This window comes from Panthera tigris, chromosome B1 (assembly GCF_018350195.1).
Source record: "Panthera tigris isolate Pti1 chromosome B1, P.tigris_Pti1_mat1.1, whole genome shotgun sequence".
NCBI classification, from domain to species: Eukaryota; Metazoa; Chordata; class Mammalia; order Carnivora; family Felidae; genus Panthera; species Panthera tigris.
This window is the reverse complement of record NC_056663.1, coordinates 189,079,769-189,102,966: the sequence shown is the minus strand read 5'-3', so window position 1 is coordinate 189,102,966 and position 23,198 is coordinate 189,079,769. Positions and strand designations below refer to the sequence as shown.

Genomic DNA, 23,198 nt, shown 5'->3' with positions numbered 1-23,198 from the left:
GGTTATAATCCTTTGGTTACAGCAGATCACGTGGCCAGGGCTGCCAATGGCAGAGGAACATACTGTTTCCGGGAAGACACGGAAAATGACACAGCAATGAGCAGGCGGGAACCACAGGATACTTTTCCATAGTGTCTACGCGTACAACAATTCTTTTTCTTCATTCCCTCCCATTTCTTTCTGCCCTTTCTCTTCTACCTTCTGCTTCTCTACTTCTTTTTCTTCTGACAGCAAAAACATTATAAAATCAGCTGTTTCTATGTTGCTCACATATAAGTCAGGTAAAGTACAATTTTATGAGAAAATTTTACCTGTGGACTTCTGTCATTGATTGCATTACCTTTAGCATAATGTTATTTAAATATTTACTTTATAAAACTAGTATAATTTTCTCATACTTCTATCTCTTTTACAACCTGGAAAGAGAAACAATTTTATACGTTAAATACAGAAATCAGTGAAACATTAAAATTTAACTTCAAAACATTAATTCATTGTGTCCAATGATATTTTGCATAAACTGCTTTGCCTATGTCACATTCAATTGTGGAGAGAAATATTACCTGGCCTAGTTCAAGGGATAGTATTTTTACTGGAATAAAGTTAAAGCAGAAAATGCCCATTCGAATTAATATGTGCAAAAGTGATGTTAATGCATCTAATTCATGTTTGTATTCTACATGCCTGCCAAGGTGTCTGGTTCATAGTGGATGTAAAGAAATTATATGTCAAACTTTATTTACCAGCTCAGGATAATCAGACCCCATATTTAACAAATGTTTAAGAAAATGATCCTTCAGCTGTTTATTTTAATGAATGCCAGGCATCCTGTCAGGCACCGAGAATATGATGGAAAGCAAAACAGATTATTTCTCAGCCTGCAATAAATAAAGAGAAAATAATGCAGTAAATACTAAGGTTTAGAATTATTTGCTGCTTAAGAATTTTTAATAGGACAATTAATCTAGCTGGAAAGATAATAAAATGATGACTGAGGTAAAATCTGAGGGAAAAAAGAGTTAGCTTTGGAGTGGGGGAAAGGGGGAGAAGGTGCTCCAGGCAGGAAACACCAACTATGAAGGCAATATGGCAGGAGGGACACAGAGCATCAAATAAAGCCGCTGTGGTAGACCATAGGGAGAAGGGGACGCATGGAGTGAAATATTGCCATAGAGATGCAATTGATGGGGTACTAAATATTAAGATTGTGAAAGGTATTATCTTAAGGAAAAGGGGAGGCCACTAATGTGTTTTAAGCAGAGAAACATGAATATATAAATAAATATAAATATATAGAAAAAATATATATATAACAAAATTAAGTGGCTTCAGACTACAATTGGGTAGAAAGGTAGGCAAATCCTCCCCCATATTTTGCAAAAATAACACACACACACACACACACACACAGAAATAAAGCAAAAAATAAATCTTTTCAGTGATTTGGAAATTAATAAAACCAAAGGCATAAAATAGTATGAGAAGTATTTTGTTTAAAAAAACAAAAAACAAAAAAACCAAAAAAAACTTCTGAACTTCTCACCAGAAGAGTGGGACTCTGTGATATTCTGGCTCAAGGCTGTTTCCTACCCATCCACACCCCCACAAGACAGTAGATATAAAAGTTCTACCAAAGCATGGCAAGACATGAGGAAAAATAGCTTCTGCTGCCATCAAAAGGCACTATTTCAGTTCATAGTGGTGGTGATGCCCACTCTTAATCACAGGGAAAACCAAGGGTTCTATTGGCCCAATGTGGTAATCGTTGAACCAAGTATATAGGAACATGCTTGAGGCTTGACTGAGTCTGAGAAAGAAAAGACCTACCAACCACACTTCTGACCAAATCTGAAGATGCTCACATGCACATAGAAAACTAAAAAGGGCTCAGTGGAAAGTAAAATCTAGAGTAGTTGTGATAATGATCTGAATTTTAATGAACTTTTCCACATATGCAGATATATCTCATATGCAGCACACCAAAATCTTACCGACTTGACGTGGGTGAGCATAACTTCTGTCCAATTATTAGTTGATGACTAAAGTATGCTAACACTGGGTGTATTTTAAGAAATAAATTAAAAGAAAAACCAAGAATAATAAAAATGAACTGAGCAAAGATATCAATAACTACAAACTGAAGAGGAGACAGATTTCATAGATTTAGTCCAAGAAACTATTAAGTGAAGATAAGAAAAGAAATGAAATGAAATCACAAACAAAAACCACCAACAATCCTTGTGGGGGAAAAAACCCCACAAAAAATCAGAGTTGTTACAACTACCTTATCTAAAATGTCCAGTTTCCAACAAAAAATGTTGAGATATGCAAAGAAACAAAGATGTGTGGCCTGGACCAGAAAAAAACAGTCAATACAAACTGTCACTGAGGGGATCTCAGATGTTGCACTTGGCAGACAAAGACCTAAAGGCAAATATAAATGTGTTCAAAGAACTAAAGAAAAGCATATTTCAGGATTTAAAGGAAAGCATGACAACAATAAATCAAAAATAGATATGGTAAAAAAAAGAATTATAAATTAAAATTAAGAACTAAATTAAAATTTAAGAAAGGAAAAGTACAGTAACTGAAACTAAAAATCTGTTAGTGGGATTCAACAACAGATTGAATAACTAATTAAAAATCTCCCTCAAAGAAAAGCCCGGGCCCAGATGGTTGCGCTGGAAAATTCTATTCAGATATTTAAAGAATAAATGACAATCTTTCAAGAACTCTTACAGAAGAAGGGCACACTACCTAACTCAAAACTATGACTCAGGTGTTACCCTGATAACTAAAAGTTCACAAGAAAAGAATACTACATACTAATATTCATTATGAATATATGCACAAAAATTCCATATCAAGAGTTATCACACCAAGTCCAGCAATCTATGGAAGGATTAGATGCCACAGCCAAGTGAAGCTTATTCCAGGAACGCAAGGTTGGTTGAATAACCAAAAATCCATGTATATTATACACCTTATTAGTAGAATAAAGGACAAAAATCAACATGATTATCTCAAAAGTTGCAGAAAGAACATTTTAAAAATTGCAACACTCATTTATGATAAAAACTCCCCTCAAAATTGGAACAGAAGAGCACTTACTCAACTTGTTACAGGGCATCTTCACAGGTAACATCAAAATTATTGTTGAAAGACAATATGTTTTTTCTAATATTTGGAATAAAGGGAAGATGTCTGGTTTGTCAATGTTACTGAACATTGTTAATTAAGGTTCTAATCAGTGTGATAAGGCAATAACAGAGAGTGAGAGGGAGAGAGACAGAGAGATTCATATTGGAAAAGGAGAAGTAAAATGTTTATATGATATTGATGCTCTGAAAAAAAATCCTAAAGAATCCATGGGGATAAGGATGGTTCCTATAAATTTCTTGCTATACACTAGCACTGAAAAACTTGAGGTAGATAAGCAAAACAGTTCTTGTTATAATAGCATCAAAAATAATAAAACTCTTAGTTATAATAGAAGATAAAATGCAAGATGCACTGAAAACTACAACACATCACTGAGAGAAATTAAAGATGATTTAAAATAAATGAAAAGGCATTTCATTTCCTGGACTGGAAGACTCAATATTTGTTAAAAGATGATTCTTTTCAGATTGATCTATAAATTCCATGCATTCTCTTTAAAAATCCCAGTAGTCTCTTCAAATGGAAATTGATAACTAAACTTTATATGGAAATTCAGAGAACTAAGAGCAGTCATAACTCTTCTGAAAGAGAAGAAAGCTGGAGAATGTACACTATCTGATCTCAAGGCATACTATATAAAAGCACAGTAATCAAGGTAATATACTGGCACAAAGATAGGTATAGAGAATAATGAAACACAATTGTGAGTCCAAATGATGCTGAGACAATTGCAAATCTCTATGCAAAAAGAAGGAGGAGGAGGAAGGAAAGGAGGAGGAGGGGAAGAGAGAAGGAGAAAAAGGAGGAGAGAAACTTAGATCCTTAACTCACACCATATGCGAAACATTAACTCAAAATTGATTGGATACCTGAATGTAAGAGCTGAAACTATAAAACTTCTAAAAGAAAATGTAGGATAATCTTTGTGACCTTAGGTTGCTCAGTGAATCCTAAGATATGACCATGGTAAGAGAAAAATTCTACAAATTGGACTTCTTCAAAACTAAAAACTTTTGTGCCTCAAATATACCAGTAAGAAAATGCACAAACTAAAAGAAAATATCTATAAGTCATATAACTGTAAAAGGTTTGTATCCACAATATATAAAGAACTCTCTCAATTTAATCATAAGTAGACCATCCACCTGATTGAAATAGGCAAAATTTTGAATGGACATTTCACTCAAGACTTCACTATTGAAAGCTAGTAAGCACATGAAAATGCTCAACAATATCAGCTATTAGAGAGACACAAATTGAAACCACAGTGAGGTACCACCACACACCAACTACAATGACTATCACCAAAAAGAGAGACAATACCAAGATTTGAACAGGATGCGGAAGAACTGAATCTTTTATACATTGCTGCTTAGAATGTAAAATGATGCAACCCTTTGTAAAACCAGTTGGCAATTTCTTAAGTAGTTACCATTTCCATAAGATCCAGCTATTCCACACCTAATAATCTTCCCCGAAGAAAAGAAAACCTATGCTCCCAAAACAATGTGTACACAAATGTTCATAGCAACATTATTCATAATAGCCAAAATTTGGAAACAATCCAAATTTCCACCATCTGGTATATGGATAGACAAAATGTGGTAGTATCCCTATAAAGTAACGCTATTTATCAATAAAAAGGAATGAACTACTGATACATACTATAATATGGTAGAAACTTAAACTATTATGCGAAGTGGAAGAAGCCAAACACAAAAGACTGCATATCGTATAACTGAATTTGGTGAAATGCCCAGAAAATGCAAATTTGTAATGACGCATAGCAGATCAGCCATTGTCTCACATTGTTAGTGAGAGTCAGGACTAAACATACACAGGTACAAGAGAGATTGGGGGTTTATAGAAATATTCTAAATTGTGATGATTGCAAAATACTCTATGAATTTACTAACAATTGTTGAATTACACAATTACAGTGGAGAACTTTTATCATATGGAAATTGTAACTTTATGAAGCTATCGAACAATGAGTGACTACAGGGAAGAGAAATGTTTGGTGGGTGGTGGATAAAAGATTAACTACAGAGGATTAGCTAGGAATATATTGCACAAATCCAGGTGAGATTAAATTGAAAGCACCATGTATATACATCGGTGTGCAGAGGTAGAGATGGAAGTGACCTTAGAGAGCTTTGTCTTCCCACACCACTGGATTTTAAATTAAAGCTCAATACGAGTAAGCGAGTTTTCTATTTTCAAATAGCTAGTTACTGGAAGAACTAAAACTAGATCCTAGGTCTGTTGAAATATCCAGTGTGCATTGTATAATTCATTTACTCAAAAACTGTTAAAAACTCAGCTGAAATTGTTAAAAGCAAAGTTTTCTCTTTCAAAACATTATTGCTCTTTAGAATTGGCACAAAAAAGCAAATGCTTTTGTATGAACTCTGTTAGAATGGGCTCTGAGTACATATTGAGAAAGAAAATAAAACCAGCTAAAGGTGTTTTTTTGGAACTTTAAGAAACTTGAATGCATTTTTTTTCCAAAGGAAACATAATGAATACCAATTTGTCTAAAAAAAAAAGAAAACCTATTAACAGTGGAAAGTATTCAGAATGCAAGTAATTTCCTTGAAATAATAGGCAAGATGTAAGCCTGATCGTGTTTGTTCCACCTGGCAAATTAGGAAGGGAGTTTGGTGGGTGGGGGTGGGGAACAGCGATGACACATCAATGATATCAGTCAACTCAGTAACAATTTTGGCACTCAGTTTAATTTATTAGTTTTATAATGGCGATTAAATCCATTTGAGGTCAAAGAAAGAGTGAGGATTCCAAAAGCCACAATTCTCCTAGGAATAAGATAAGCAAATTTTAGTTTATTTGCCCTGAATTACTGAATTGTATTTCTAGAGGGAAAAGAGTGATCTATGTTCAACATCTCTGAAATTTCAAGGTGACAAGCTGAGCCTGTGAAACACTAGATGCCTGGAAAATCAATCCAAGGATTTCTTTTTTCCAGTGAAGCAGATGATATTTTAATAATTAACCTACCATCAAGTGACACCTACTATAATAAAAATACCTTTCTTACAATGAATACTAGAGTTTAATATACAGTGCTATTCTTATTCTATAAGCACCTACTTTGGTGAGGGTAAGTCTAGAGATTGTTAATGCTATGCTGGCTGACTGAGAGGCTTTGCATAGATTCAGATCTTCATCATAAATGTTCTTTTATTATGGTGATCATAATCCAAGTTCTCTAGATTATAGTAAACATTCCACAGGATGGAAACATTTGAAAGCGAATCCTGGTAACATCACTAATTATCTTTGGACGCTTAGGGAAATTGTTTTAAATCTTTGAGCCTTAGTATCTCCTACTATAAAATGGGGGCAATTAGATTTATCATCTTTATCTCAAAATACCTGTATTTGATAGTTTGGTCTAGGCTATGTTATGGTAAATTAAAACAAAATAAAATAAAATAGCCCTAGCATGTCTATGTCTGTGATTTATTTCCCACTCATATAAAGTTCAATCTAAATTGCTGGAACTATTCTACCTTGTAGCTATATTATCTGGAATATGTAGTCTCCAAGGTCACAGTAGCAGGGAATGAGAGAGAGGTGAAGGAAGCACACTACCTCTTAATTGCCTCAGTCTGGAGGTGATGCACACCATTGTCCCTCACATTTCATTTGCCAGTAGTAATCACATGGTCCCAACAAATTGCAGTGGAAGCTGGAGATGTGGGAGGCTGCTTGATGAACACTGTTATTGCTCACCATCGTTGATGACTCTAATAATAATAATAATAATAATAACAATATAGCTAACATTTACTGAACATTTACCATGGGCATGATGGTGTGTTAAGTGCTGAATAGCCATTATTTAATGGAATCTATTCTACAGTCCTCTCTGAAAAGTACTATTATGCTTCCATGAAAAACCGGAGGTTTAATCGCTTTGTGTTTTTGCCCAAGTTTACATAGTTAATAAGCATTGAAGCTGGTAGTCAGATTCAGATATGTCTGGTTCCAAAGTTTTCCCTGTAAACCACTATGCTATATATTACAGAGATCCATGAGGCAAATGTAATTCTCATAATGCCAAATGGAGTGTCATTGTTGTTTTAACTTTCCCACAGATGGTCCTTTGACCACTACGTAGGATCTAAATTCAACAGTGGTGGATTCAGGTTCAATGAATTATCATGGGGGTTAGGAGTGAGTGATTTCTCGTATAAAACTGTTGCTGGCATTGCCAGCACGCCCACCCCAATTGTCATTGACACATTACCCTATCTTGTCTCAATACTCACTCTAGGCCCGAAGCAGATCCTGGCAAATTCAACTCTATTCCCATTGTGGGAAATGGATTACATCAGGCCTTGCAAGCTACGGTGGTTGGTGCCTTGGAAAGCAAGGGCTATAACGACATGTGGCATGTTGAAATCAGAAAAGAAGGAAGGAGAAAAAAGGGGCTACAAAAAGTGGGAGAGGAGGGGCACCTGGGTGGTTCAGTCAGTTAAGGGTCCGACTTTGGCTCAGGTCATGATCTCACAGCTTGTGAGTTCTAGCCTGTGTCAAGCTCTGTGCTGACAGTTCAGAGCCTGGGGCCTGCTTCAGGTAGTATGTCTCTCTCTCTCTCTCTCAGCCCCTCCCCCGCTCATGCTCTTTCTCTCTCTCAAAAATAGATAAGCATTAAAAACATTTAGAAAAGAAGTGGGACAGGTGATAAAATCAAGTGATAAAATCAAATTTATCACTCATCTCCAAACTTCATCTTTGCTAGGCCATAAACTAAGTATCATTTTTCAGCACATAGAGGGAACCAGGTGGAATAGTGATTAAATCTTCGCGAGACCCCTTCTTCTGAAGTATCTTGGTGCTATAGCCTTTAATCTTGCCCCTAGAAAACAAGTAGAATTATAAGAGCTGATAACAGTTTTTCTTTGAGGAATGTTTTCAAAGACTAACAATTTTTAAGTGAACGTGTTTTTATATCTGTTTTTGAAGTTAAATATTGTTGATATTGCTTATGTTAATTGAAATAAACTGCTGTCAATTGGTGTTTTACTATTATGTTTTGTCCTTTATGAAAATATAAATTCTTAATGAAAACATTTTAATACCACAATTGCAAGCCAAAGTGACAGACCAACAGGTGTTATCCTGTTGATATAGTACTTTTCAAATACGACTAGATACTATTTTAATTTCTTGATTAAAATCAGATTGGAAAATGATGTCTGCCATTTCCACCTTTCTGAATAAATACTGGCTTCTGTGTCATTTTTCTTTTACCACATAACAACTCACATTTACACCACTAAAATGGCATCTATCTACAGAGATTACAAAACAATGTCATATGCTTTAACAATGGTATTTAATGAACATGCTGCTGCATTGAGAATGTTATAATAGAGAAAGCATACTTGCTATGATACTAAACGATCTGTAATCCAGAAAGGTAAGCTATAAATGAATAAAATATTCCTTGTTATTATTTAATGTAACTCATCCTTTCAGGCATTCTATGCATAATGCCCTTTACATAAATGGAAAGAAGAAGATGATAAAGCAATATCAATTTACATAAATGCTAGCCCATTAATAACTTTGCAGATCAGGTTGAGGTCAAGTATTCAATTAAGTTCCAATATAATGATGGTTCTTTCTGCTAGAAATCTGATTCTCACCTATCCTGAAAATCAAATGATCCAATCTTGGGAATTAGTGGTGTCACAAGCAATTAGATTAACATGTTTGTATTCTGCAGTAAAAACATTGGAAGAAAAAATGCTTTTGAAAAACATTAAAATTATATTAAATTTGATTGAATTGTAGAACCAATTCCTGAAATGTTGTTCCTAAGTGACAATTCATTCTAAAAGCTTTATATTATAGAAGATATTTATAGTTAGATGAATATATGTTTACTATTGCCTAGCAGTGAGTTTTTTGTTTGTCTTTCTTCCTTTTTGATTTTTTTGTAAACAAAATGTATTTCTTTCCCTAGGCTCTGGTTGTAAATTAGCATTTGAATTCAAATGACAGCATGTTCCTTTTCTTTTCCTGTACAATTCTTGTCACAAATGTGCTGTTTTTAATGGCAAATCAACTAATTAAAGACAGTGTGGTGAGGAAAATGAATGGAGTTAATTGAATTAGTATTAAAACACTTAGTAATTAATCACTTCTTGCACTGCAATTATTCAGAGCTTAAAACTGTTGGCAAAGCTTATTCTTATCCATATGTTTTCTCAGTATTACTAGCATTTAAAGAAAAACACATTCTAGGCATATCCTAAATGTGCAAAAGTGTGCAAAGGAATCATGACTTCATTTAAGATTTGTGTAAATCTAACAGAATTCATAACGTTACTAGCTCTTCCTTAAGATCCTATATTTAAGTGTTAACTTTCCTGTGGAAAGTTAATAGATACTGAAAGAGGACTCTGGGACAAAATATTAGTGCAGGTACTTGCCTTGAGTCATTACTTTCCCTTGCAACTTGTGGGCTGCTTGCTGAACACCAGCTGCTCTTCACTCTTAGCATCTCTGACTTCTAGGAAGATTTGGACCTTCAGGTCCCAGGTATTTGAATGACTTTTCTCCTTACTCACCCTGCTTGCCTGAAAAATCAACTAGTTCACATCTTGTGAACCTTCCCTCTAATTTGTGAGTCAGCCTAGCAAAAGCTTTCTAGTCTCTAATGGGTACAGCTCTCCTTTGGAAATACAGAAGTTAATGGACGTAAGACATATATGGTATTGACAAATTGGATAATTGCGAATGGAAGACTGGCGTGGACAGTTGTTTATTTAAATCACTTTCAATTCTGTTGCAGGAAAGTTTAAAATTTGGGCATACATATCAACGAAATATGTAACATGATTTCTGTACACATTTGTGATGACATTTTTCATTCATTCACTCACTCACTCATTCATTCAGTTAATAGTTCTATACTGGTGGGACCCAACCCTCAAGCCTAACTGAGCATCTGAAACCTCTCTTGGCTATTTTAAAATAGACATGTCCATACCTTGGAAGATTCTTCATTAGTAGGCCCACAGTAAGTCCAGACAACCATATTAATATGGCTATATAAAAGATGAAAGAATGAAAAATGCCAGAACTAAGAACCATTATTCCAGATGTTCTTCTAGGCACTGGGAATATGAAGACCAATAAAAATGGTCCCTGTAAGATCTTACAGTCTAGAACAGTTATGAACCACTGAGTGAAATAATGATCCCTCTTACACATGGCACTGAGACTGAACAATTAACCACAGGGATATATCCAGTGGTTGAGGAAGTTTCTCCCAGAATCATCTTTATTTCTAAACTTCTGAGTTTAAAATGTAATCCAAGTACATTTGTTTTATTGTGTACACAAGAATACTGGGACTGATTAGAGGTAATAGCAAGAAAAATGCTTTCTCAATTATACTCGTAGATACTTAGAATTAATATTCAAAGCCACATTTCTAAAATTTATTAGACTATGGCATATGGATGCCAGGCCCAGGTTTTATTCACCATTTTATTGTGATACCAAAACAGTAAGAGACACACAGAAAACACCCAATAAATAATTGTTGAATTAATGACTGAATGAATAATGCATCTGCAAAATGATGATTACATTGGTTATCGCTTTGCTTTGACTAAATTAATTTTGCTAATGCTCCCCCATTCTTTTAGTGAAAGTCAAGGAAACCTTTCAGTATTATAAAAGTGGTTTTCTGAATTGCTTCCCCAAATCATGACAGTCATAATGGCTAACAGAAATAATTTTCTCACCTGCTGAGCAAAGTACCTCACCTCTTTAACAATCTGTGCAAAGTCAAATGCTATTGCTGCCAAGATGAGATTTTGAATTCCACAAATCTTGGATCCTTCTTTCTAGAATATATCCAAAACAAGGTTCACAAAACCAAGCAAAATGCTGTCAAGGCAATTACCCTGCTGCTTTCCAATCCCTGACTGTTTTAGAACTCAAATAGCATTGGGAACCAAATCCCATCAAGAATTAATTATGGAATTAGGTGAAAATGACAAGGATGATAGAGAATTTGAGCCAATTTGGAGAATTAACTGAAGAATTAAAACTACAGTAATGTGGCAACAATTGAGAGGATTTATTGTACTCACAGTATAGCTTTTGCCATGATTTGAGCACATGAGTAAACAGTGAAATGTCTGACACTCTAATTATCAGTCCTCAGAAAGAAAGGTGAGGGAATGACCTATCAGGATCAACTCCCAAGAAAAATAATACCCCGTGCTCATCTAATGTTGTTTGTACAATGCTGTTATAATCTGAGCTCTGCTCTAAGCATCTTGTGAATGTTGATTTCTTCCCCACCACCTTGTGAGGTAAGTCCAGCTATTAATTCCTATTGTTTTTATGGATGAGTGACAGATCAGGAAAGTGTCAGAACCAGGATTTGAACCCAAGCTTTCTGGCTCCAATGCCTATGATTTTAACCACTGTGCTAAAAAAGGAGAGTTTCAAAACACCCTATTTAGAAGTTCCTACTCTTGGCTGTTCAGAGATGATAAATCAAATGTTTTATATATCATCCAGCTTTCAGAAAATTTTGTCATGTTTTCAAACTCCTCTGCCTTCTATTATGACACTGGTTCTCCATTACTGAAAAGCCAGCCTAATCAGCCTTCATTTTTCCCTCCAGAATATAGTAGCATTATTAGATCTACTGTTAATAAGGACCCACTTAAGGCTGAGATATTTGAGGCACGAATGTGCACAATAGGCTCTCGAATAAACTGCTGAGATTCCATGACTCTGTATAAACACTTAGCAGTTTCGGTGATGATGTCTTTGACAGTGTGTTAATGGTGGGAATTCTTTTCAACTGATGGCATAAATATATTTGGAAAATATCCCTGTGTTATGGGATGTCAGCTTAGAGAGAGAACCACTAAATGAAAGCAGAAGCTTAATGGATCAGGTTGTGACTTCTGAAAAAAAAGAAGTAAAGAATTTAACAGAAGACTAAATTCTACTTGTGTGATTATCTCAGCTCTCTTTGAATAGCAAAATTTCAACTGCATCCAGGTAGTCAGTCACAAAACCCAGTAAGAATCTTTATCTTCTTCTCAAGCCTTCTTAGACAGGCTGCTTGTCCTAAAGAACTGAAAAATCTCTCCTCTTTCCTCTTTGGATTAACCAAAAGGATAGAACATGTAGGTTTATAAACTTGGCATGAGGTCTTAAAATTTGAACTTTGATCATTCTGGTCTTCATTCCGATCATGGCCTTGGTTGTCTTCTACAGGTAAGGTGTGCCGTGTATGACTCACAGGAATTCTTTCCCTCTCGACTAACTAGGCTGCAAGCTCTTGAAAATGTGACATGACTCTGGCATCTCCCAGATGCAGTCGATAATAACCTTCACCTGCAGGCTTAGTCTGGCCAAATTCCTGAGGACTTGTGAACCTCTGATCAGCAGCAGGTTTGGCATTCGGATCTTACCTTCTTATGTTTCTTCCTTTGGCTGGATTTGTACCTTCGTGGTTTAGTTTCTGGGTTGAGTGCTCCACTGCCCCTCTGAAATGGAAATCTTTCTTGAGCCCTAGATGGCTTGCCCCTTTGCCACCTTGATTTCCTGGTTTTGCGACTCCTGGTCACTGGAATCTATGTGTGAATAGTTTAAGCTTAAAGACCATAAACACCTTAGCTCTGCCATTTCTAGCCTTTTATCTTATTTATTTATCATGGAATGCTTGGCCACTGAAGGCAAGGCAATCCATTTGTAAATCAAGGGTGTGGCTCCATGTTTAATGTTTGGTTGTGAACAGCTTTCCTGCTCTTGCCCACTGTCCCCTTCTACCCTACATCTTGGTGAACTATAAGAAAGCCTACTTTCTCTCTCCTTTGGGGTCAGTTTGAAGATCAAAACTTGCTCTTCTAGAAACTCTCATTATGTAAGAAACCTTTCACAATTCCTATCTATCTATATCTCTCTACATCTGTCTCCTCTGCCCGCATCTCAATTTTTCTGCCCTAATTTATGTCTCTGAAATCTCAAAACTGAATTAGTGTACCAACTTCCTAGCTAATCTCTCTGCTTTCCTTGACTACTTAGAGCATGCCGGGACCAAGGTCCCATAAATACAAACCCAACATGACACTCCTATTGAAAATTCTCCAATCACTCCACATTTTCTAAATATGGCCTCCTAGGCATTTCAAGGTTTGGACCTACTCATGCAGACTTACTGCCTGCTAACTTCCTCTTCACCTTTCATACTCCAGCAGCAATGAAATGCATATATTTTGTCTATACCTCACCCTCTTTCCAACATAGCACACTGCTTTTTCTTATGTGTATCTCCTAGCTAATCCTTTCCTATGCATGGACCTTTTCCTACCCCTGTCTCCGCAACCTGCCTGGAAAAATTCTACTCCCACTTATCATTTAAGACTCAGATTGGAGGTCACTCTAATATCTCTGCTGTGACCCCGCTAGGCTGGGCTATGTGTTTCTCTTCTGTATGCATTTCACTTATTAGATTCTGTAGCATGTTTTGTGCCTACCTTTACCATTAGACTGTGATGTCCTTTAGGGCACAGGCTATGTCTCATAAATCGCTGTAACTCCAGCACCTAGCAAAGTTCCTGACACATGGCTAATAAACTTTTATTGCACAGGGAGTCTTCAGGCTGTAAAATGATTCACAGGAGAATTAATGGAGAAGTAACATGGTTCGAACACTCCTCTGGGAATCAGTGCTCTGTGTCATGCTGGCGAGGTCCCTTAACCTTTCTGTGCCTCCATTCTCTGAGCTGAGAAGAGACCACCTATATTTTAAAGTTCTTTCCAGCTCCATATTTCTATGAAATACAGACTCTTCATGCTGCATTTACGTTTTTGACTATAGAAATTTAACAACTCTCTTGAGATACATGGCAGACACTACACACAGAGTTAAGAAGCTATTGTGAACTAAGTCATTTACACATGTAAGTTCCCCAGGAAATAATGTAAGTGAATGTACATTGAATAAACAAATACATTTGTGTAACTTTTTATAATCTTTAACTTTATATAATCATTTATGTATATATAAATATATAATTTTCTCGTCATTACAACTTGCTTCTGCAAACTTGGCCACTCTTTCCTTGACACTGGATTTAGAAGCTGCTTTCTTCTGTGCTGCTTCATGCTCTTTAAGGTCCAACCCAAACATTGTGCCATTTCACCTTGAAGAAATCAGCATCATATCTCTTCCTCCTCCTCATCTCTGTCCGGGAACTGCATAGGACCTTCCTTGATCTTCTCTGTCTCGTCAATGTTAGCAACGGATGAAGGTTGACAACCTTTTGCTTTTCCCAGTTGCTCTTCCATTTCTTCCTCATCTGCTTTCGATTCTTCCTCTTTGTCCCTAATACCATTAGCCAGTCTGTACTTTGACCCTTCTAGTCCTTTACCCCCTTTCTGAATGATGGACATTTTCTCAATGAAGTGAGCTCTACATTCTTCCACTTCGTCACTGGTGAGGGAGGAAGTTGTCGGCACAACTACTTTGTTATCTTAACTAACAATTCTTTGGTGTTTTTTTTTTTCCTGCATTTTGTGAAGAAATCTTACCTGTGGTGCCACAGCAAGACCAAGAGACAAGCCATATTCAGGGATAGATAACTTTTCCACATCAAATACTTCTTTATTCTTCATCAGATATGCTGAATGTATGTGGGGGACAAAACATCTTCGAGCCTTCTCTGTTATTTTTCTAAAAATTTTTTTTTAATGTTTATTTTTTTTGAGAGAGATTGACATAGTGTGAGCATAGGAGGGGCAGAGAGAGAGAGGAAGACACAGAATCTGAAGCAGGCCCCAGGCTCTGAGCTGTCAGCACAGAGCATGACGCGGGGCTCAAACCCACGAACCGTGAGATCATGACCTGAGCTGAAGTCAGACACTTAACCGACTGAGCCACCCAGGCGCCCCATTTGAGCCTTCTCTTTTAAATCTTTATCTTTTTCCAAAAACAATTCCAAATTTATTTTTCCTAAACATCTATAAGTTTATCTGGATTGGTTTTGATTTCCTTCACAGGCACTTTCTTCTTGAGAAGCTGCTGAACCATTCCCTTTTTCTTCTGAGAGAAGCAAAACTAATAAAGCTTTGTCATCCTCTCTGTATCTGGCCATTCTACCTTCTCTGTGGATGTGTGTTGGCATTCTTTGGACAATCAAACTGAAGAAGCCAGCTCACAGCCAGGAAGTCTAGACCTTGGCTGCAATAACAGTAGCAAAGAGCACTGCAATTCTCATGCAGACAGATTCATTATAAACTTCCATTCTGCTCATCGGCTGCTGTCAAACATGGAGGGCAAGAATAGAGGGGCCAGGATGTAGCTGGCAGGACAGTCGATACACACACAGAATCTCTTACAGCTGAAGAAAGATACAATACTTTTCCTCTTTAGGTGGCTTCTCAAAGTGGAACATAGCACATTTATTTTATTATATTTTGTTTTATTTTACTGTACCTCACAAACTATGTCATTCTGTTTCAAAGTGACCCTGGGGCTGCATTTTTCTTTTTCTTTTTTTTTCTTTAATTTTTTTAAGGTTTATTTACTTTTGAAGGAGAGAGAGACAGAGCCCAGACCGGGGAGGGGCAGGGAGAAGGAAACACATAATCCAAAGCAGGCTCCAGGCTCTGAGCTGTCAGCACAGAGCCCAATGTGGGCTCGAACTCATGATCCACGAACTGAAGTTGATGCTTAACTGAGCCACCCAGACACCCTGTATTTTTCTTTTTCATACACCCACATACACATATGTGAGTTTTAGTCAACAGGGTGAAAAACCCACACAAACATCTGTGAATGTGTGTGTGTGTGTGTGTGTGTGTGTGTGTGGTGGAGAGAGTACATATAGTTCTGATAACCTATGTCCTAAAACCAAAGCATTATTTATTTTTAAAAAGTTTTTTTTTTCTAGAATTTACTGAGTGTCAAGACTTTCATCATATTCAGTGGGCAGTCTAATCATTAGTAACAACTATATCAAAATTATCAATGAAGTTATATTTTTCCATACCACTAAATACTTATTTCTTCAGCATCTGGGGAACTTTCTAACTCATTTCTCTATGTTTCTGGCAGAATATAAGTTCTGGAAATTCACCATTTTACTTAAAATTCTGGCCCTGCATTTCCTACTTCTGTGGCAAGATATCTGACTTTCCTGTAACTTAGATTCCTTTTCTATAAAATGGAGATTCATATTAGAGAAACTACACATAGATCAGGGTAGGTATACCACATGAATTACTACATGCAACATGAAACAAAAATATAAAAAATTAAACAAATTAGAATTGCCTATCATACATAGTATACTCAAAATATTATTTTAGTAGACTCTTGCTAAATATATGGGGGATAACATGAAGGTGATAAGCATCTAGACGATAAGAATCAAGGAGATAAGCCGTATAAACAAAAAGTCTAATAAGAGGAAAAAATAATGCCCTTATGGAGAGGTGAAATGTATTATAAGGATTCAAAGTTGAGATATATCACTGACATTGAAATTTTTCTAAAAATGCATTATTGCTTAGCCAAACAAACTTACTACATTATATATTGTGCCACATGCTGGAAATAGAATGGGAACAAAACATCTAGTTCATTTCCTTGTGGTACTTAGAGAAGATATACACTGAATAATTTTTTTGCATTTATGAAATTTAGAATGATAAAGTCTTATATCCTATATAAACACATAAAATATAAATCCAATTTAATCTGTGCGGAAGACAGGGAAGATATTGTGGAGGAAGTAACTTTTTTGGCTGAAACCTGGAAGTAAATTGTTACTGAGTGCAGTAAGAGGTGGGTAGGAGGAGTAATGGAAGAAAAAAAAAGTTCATTAAAATCAATAAGATTAGTAAAAAGTAACTCCTAAAAAGCCAAAACCAAAAAACAAACCTGACCCCATATCAAAAGTCTTTCCATGCTTTTGGGGATCATCCTTACCACTGTATCAGAAAATTATCATAGGGATGCCGGGGTAGCTCAGTCAGTTAAGCATCCAACTTTGGCTCAGGTCATGGTCTCAATGTTTGTGGGTTCGAGCTCCACCTTGGGCTCTGTGCTGACAGCTCAGATCCTGGAGCCTCCTTCAGATTCTGTGTCTCCCACTCTCTCTGCCCTTCCCCTGCTTGAGTTCTCTCTCTCAAAAAAATAAATAAAAACATTAAAAAATTAAAAATAAAAATAGAAAATATATAAAATAAAATATATTTTATATATATAAAATATAAAAATAGAAAATTATCATGAATAGCTAATGCAATAAAACTTTATACAATGATAACAACATAAATACTCATATCAAAATTTTAAAATAATTATCCTACACAGTGTCTCATTTAAATTGGACAGTTACTAGATGACTTCCATATGAATGTTTTCATTTTACTAAAAAGCTGAATGGTGTGTAAAGCTGAATGGTGTGTGCAAAGTCACACAGCTGATATTTTCAGAAGTCATGTGATCAAACTCTAGATACTGAAGGGTATGCATTACAGAGAGACCTGGCCTCTTTGTACTGATCAGGGCTCAATCTGTAAAGTGAATGGTGGGAAAAGCTGCTCATTCAACAAATACCTGATATTTACCTACCAAGCACCAGGCACTGGCTTAGGTGTTAGGGATAAAGTAGTGAACAATATAAGATACAGTCCTGTCTTTGTGGAATTTATCTTCTAGAGGTGAGAGGCAGAAATTATACAGGATTCATGGACAAAATATGTAGTATGTTGGTGGTAGTGAGGACTCAGAACAAAAATAAAACAAGAAAAGGGATAAGGAACATCAAGAGAAATCTTAGAGGGGTTATAGAAAGCCTCACTGGAATGGTAACATTTGATTAAAGCCCTGTGGGAGAGGAGGGATAGAGTCCCACTGAGATCTCAGAGATGGGTTTTCCAAGTAAAGACAATGAATGTGCAAAGACCGTAGGCAGGAGGTGTCTGAGGCCAGGTATGTGTTTGTGGAACAAGGAAATCAGTGTGTTTAGAAGAGAAGGAACACCGGGAGAGTAGCAAAAAGAGTAACAAAGGGCCAAAATTCACAAGAATTCTTAGGGCATTGCAAAGATTTTGGCTATTTGACTGAGGGAGACAGGCAGTCATTGCAGGGTTCAGAGCAAAAGGATGGTATCTGGTTTCCATTAACTAAAAATCACCTCATCTGTTGTATTGCCACGAGACTCTGTTGACAGAAAATGTAGAAAAGTCAGTTAGAAGGCCATTGGAATAATCAATGACAGTGGATATGGTCAGTGAACAGGAGATGGTGGAACAGGATCAAATTCTGGATATCTTTTTAAGATTAAGATGACAGGATTTGACTTAGGACCAGATGTGGGGTATGCAAGGAAGAGAGGCGTCAATGAAAAGCACAGTATAAAATGTAATAGGTCATATTTCACCCTCATTCATTTGCCAGCTAGACTTGTGAGTATGTGCTGCTGTTGTTTGCCTTGTTTTTATCGTTTTTATCTCTTTGTTGTTTTTGTAGGAGTGGTCCGAGAAAGAATAGAGAGTAAGAAGGGTGAGGGAAATTAATGTTACTGGGGGTAAGTTCAAAGAGACTGTAAGAACTATATTCCCAGCAAACTTGCAATAAAAATATCATTACAGTAAGCAGGGCCCCATTGCTTATTCTGTTTTTCACCTAAAAAACAGTTACTGTCCCACAGGCAGAAATTACAGGAAATGGCAGAATTGGGTTAGATGTTCTATGGAATTTGGTTGATTATAACAAAATCAACAGTAATTATGCAGACAGCATCCTTTAACAGATACTAACAGCTGATTCATGCAAATCATTTGGAATGTTTTTATTCTCAATAATATTTCACCTGGAATAAAAATGAAGTATTGTGCTTACACATGGAAAGCCATGCTTATCAGTCTGCATTTTTCCCAAACCTGGAAGTTGAACTGCTTTGAGAGAAAACACCTTGAAGTGAGTACTTGGAAAGTGTACTTAAGGAGTAGCGGGACAGATATTAGTGCTGAACAATGACAAGTATGACATAGGTGCTAGACTTCACACTGAGGGGTCACCGCACACGTTATTTCACAATGGCTGCCTCAGTAGATGAGCTGACATAGCAACCCACCGCCGGTGCCATAAACAATTGCCAATTTCATTTTACAGGAGTCACATGGATGAGTTGAACCAGAAGAAGTGAGGATGATAGATGAAACTGAATATGTATGACTCATTCAGAGCTGCCTTATTAGTCCGGGGGAGCTAGCACGGATTCAGCATTGCAGAGCCCAGGTTCAAACCTCAAGGCTGCCATTTATTAGCTAAATGAACTTGAGCAGACCACTAAGCTGGTTTCCTCACTTTAAAAAGGAGGAAATTAATGTAGACTTGCACTGGAGAACCATGTGAGTCAAATGAGACAATGCATGTGTAAAAATGGTTAAAATACTGTATAAATATTTGATGTTATTATTGAACAGGCTTTCCCTTTGGAAAATGGAAAGGAGAGAATAGGAATGAGTTAGCCGTTATTGAAAACTCTCCTTGATCTCAGGGATTGCCCACATGCTACTCCATTTAACGTAAACAAGAATGGCATATCTCTATCTTGCTAGCTATCCACGCATCCAAGAATTCTGTTGTGCATCTTGCACACTGTCACTGTGTATGTTATAGTCAAGATCCAAATTTAGGTCCATCTTTGCTCCCAAGCCTGAATAATTCCTATTATACTAAGTCACTGCCTGTGAATTTTACTTGGAGCCACACTGTGTTAGAAATGGAAGATATAATAGAAATCACCTTGTGGAATGGTTTTCAAATATTTAGCTGTAAAGTCCTATTGGGAGGCTCAATATTTGCTAGAGTAGGGCTGCCCTTATTAAAGCAGATGTGGGAACTCCAAAATGACTTCCCTACCTGGCTTTCCTCCACTTTTCCTCTTGGGATTGTGGAAAATGTAGGGTTTGAAATATATGAACTAAGCTCATCCCCCCTCAGTTTAGTGACTGAAAAACAGAGGCCAATGGAGTGTAAATGATTTACCCAAGAGCACAAACATTTTTAACCCCAAAACAAGAACACGGAGCTCAGTTCTGTGGAACTTTAGTAACATATGCACCCATAGACTTCCTGCATTAGTCCTACAGCACTGATATTTGAAGGATCTCATTAAATTATATTCCTATCTCCCATCCAACTTCTGAACAAGTTAAGATATATAAAAAGGATTTCATCATATGGAGATAAAAAACATCATTCACGTAATTGGTGGAGCTGCTGGAAAAAATGGCTCATTGTATGGTAACAAAAGACTTTTCCTCAGAATCAGCGCCTACGTTGTCATAGGTAGGACCCCCCCCACACACACACACATACACCAAGGAGGAACTTTTACCAGTAAATTTACCATTATGGACAAAACTGGACCAAAATATAAGCTTATTGGAGACCATACTCTAAAACCGAATGGTTAGGGGGTTGAGTTCTGACCACCCAGTTTCTTTTTCATAATTTACCAAATTATCCATCCTCCATGAGAATACAGGGGCAGTAAGAGTTCAGTGCTATCTTAATATAAGACTCTTGTTATGAAACAAAACGTCAGAAATATCGGCTTGTGACTTTACCTAATGCTCTTCAAAGAGCAGAGATCTGAGATTACACATAATAGCATGTAGTTTTATTGTGTTTAAAATTCTGGTTTTAATTTCTGATTTTTTGTTATACTATTAAATATTTACATTCTCATGAACATATCCAAGTGTTTGAGTACTTATCAAATTTATATTTCTTGGTGGTTTCATAATTTATACATTAACTTATTTCTGAAACTAAAAGTAATCGCAGTGACATGTTATAGAAGGCAAAACTAAATGTGGATAAAATCTTGAAATAGTGCTTTTCTCTCTGATCCTGAAAAAAGAGAGTCAAAGTGGTTGTCGTATCTTTAAAACAGAAAACTTCCCAAGGTCAGGGAAGAAACTGGAGTCTTAGAATTATTGAGACCATGCAGGACTTATGAGAATCATATAAAGAGCCTGTGGATAGGTGGTAATTGAGAAAAGAGCTTGGAGGCAAAAAGGGATTTGAAACACACATCCTTCAGGTAATGTTAAAGAGTTGTTGAAGATCCTAAGTAAAATTCCAATACATCTTGAATCTATGATTAAAAGAAGATTACGAATTGTCCCTTGAAAATAATGATTCAATTTTATTCAAAAACAGGTTTAGCATTTGGGAGCAACAATTTAAAAAGCCTTTATTGAAAAGTCAATGCACTGTGGTGATCGTGAAGACCTTCTTCCTATGTAATTATAAGGTATGGTTTCAACAGCTAGGAGTTCAAAATAAAGTTACAATTATTTTAATATAAAAATGAATATAGATCTAAGCTTTAATGGTGAAAGCTCCAAAGAGAAAATTATATATTTCTTCTTATTATTCTCCCCTTTCTTCTGAATCTCAAGTCTAACTTCTGTCACTAAGAGGCAGATCCCTCTGGTGAAAAACCCATCTCTACTGACGATGCTGTTGTCACTACTTCAACTCATCCTCCAACTCTGAGTTTCAATATCACTTCCACAAGGAGGTCTCCTATGATCTTCAAATAATAATGAGTTTCCAAAAATAATGCTGTGTTTCTCATATCATCCCAAGATTTCTCCTCTCCCTTTGATCTGAGCTTGTAATTTTGTTCATTTGGTGAGTCAGAAATGCTTATTGGGCATCTATTACATGTAAGACATGTTTCTAGGTTCTGGATATACAATTATGAATAAGACAGACTAGACCGCTCTCCTTATGGAATACACATTCTAGAGGGGATACACCATGCCATCAAGGGTCTTAATACTCTGTTTTTCCTACTGATATTTGCTAAACTTCTACAGCAGTGGTTAATATTTTGTGGGTTCTCCATAGATATTTACTAGCTAAATAATGAATAAACAAGTGGAAATTATGGGGAATAAATTAATTAATAAATAATATGTAAGACATTGATAAATTCTTTGCAAGGAATTACTACTGAGTGAAATAATTGATAGTGACTGACTTATCCTAGATCGGTCGTTATGAAAGACCTCTGAGGTCTTGACATTGAAGCTGAGATATTCATGACAGGAAGAAATCAATTTTATGTGCTATTATCCAGAAATTATCATGTTCTCAGAAAGTCCAAGCAGTGGTTAGAAGCCTGGAGTTTGAGATATGTCAGAAGAAGAGAAAGGGAGAGAGGGAGAGAAGAGAAGAGAAGGAAAGAGAAGGGAATCAAAAGAAGAGAAGAGAGACGTCAAGGTGAAGTAAGGCAACAAGCTTGAGTAAAGAAGTCATTTGAAGTGGATCTTCTGGGTATAATTGTCACTATGTGGATGAGAGATCAACCATCTGAATTCCTTTCTCACAAAACTGAGAACAAAGGAAAAATAACAGTTTTACATCACCATGTCCTACAGTTGTTTTACAACAAAGAATAATTGAACCGTGTCTTTATAACCACTTCTGCATTCACAGAGCTCCATTACTGGCCTGTATTAGGTGAGAAAGAAAAATTGGACAAAGAATAATTAAATTGAATGAGGAATCACACTACTTCCTGCTTCCTAGATTCTCTAAGCTTCAGGCTCTTTCTTTACATGTAAAGTAAGGACGCTACATAATTTTCAGTGATTGAGAAAATGAAATCATCTAATATATGTAATGTGTCTAATATTGTGCTTGCACACTATATGGTAATGGAGGTGGTAGGAGTCCTTTGTTGACTTCATTCAGTTTTATCCACAATGCCTAAAGCATCACCTATTATACATAGTTCTCATTTGTATTTTGTTTTAATGAATGAGGGAATGAGTACATAAAGTAATCTACCAGATCCTGTTCAAGTCACTAGGACCATGTACATCACAGTGGCTCTAGATGTTCTGTCAGTTCTAGTATAATAAGTACTATAGTCATAACCTGTCCAATGGACTATATGAGTCAAGAATGCAACATCTGATTT

The 23,198-nt window shown here is 36.3% G+C and overlaps 1 pseudogene; it reads right to left on the bottom strand.

The window, feature by feature from the left end:
* Positions 1-392: 392 nt before the first annotated feature.
* Positions 393-17,132, bottom strand: LOC102960479 (annotated as a pseudogene).
* Between the last annotated feature and the right edge of the window lie 6,066 nt (positions 17,133-23,198).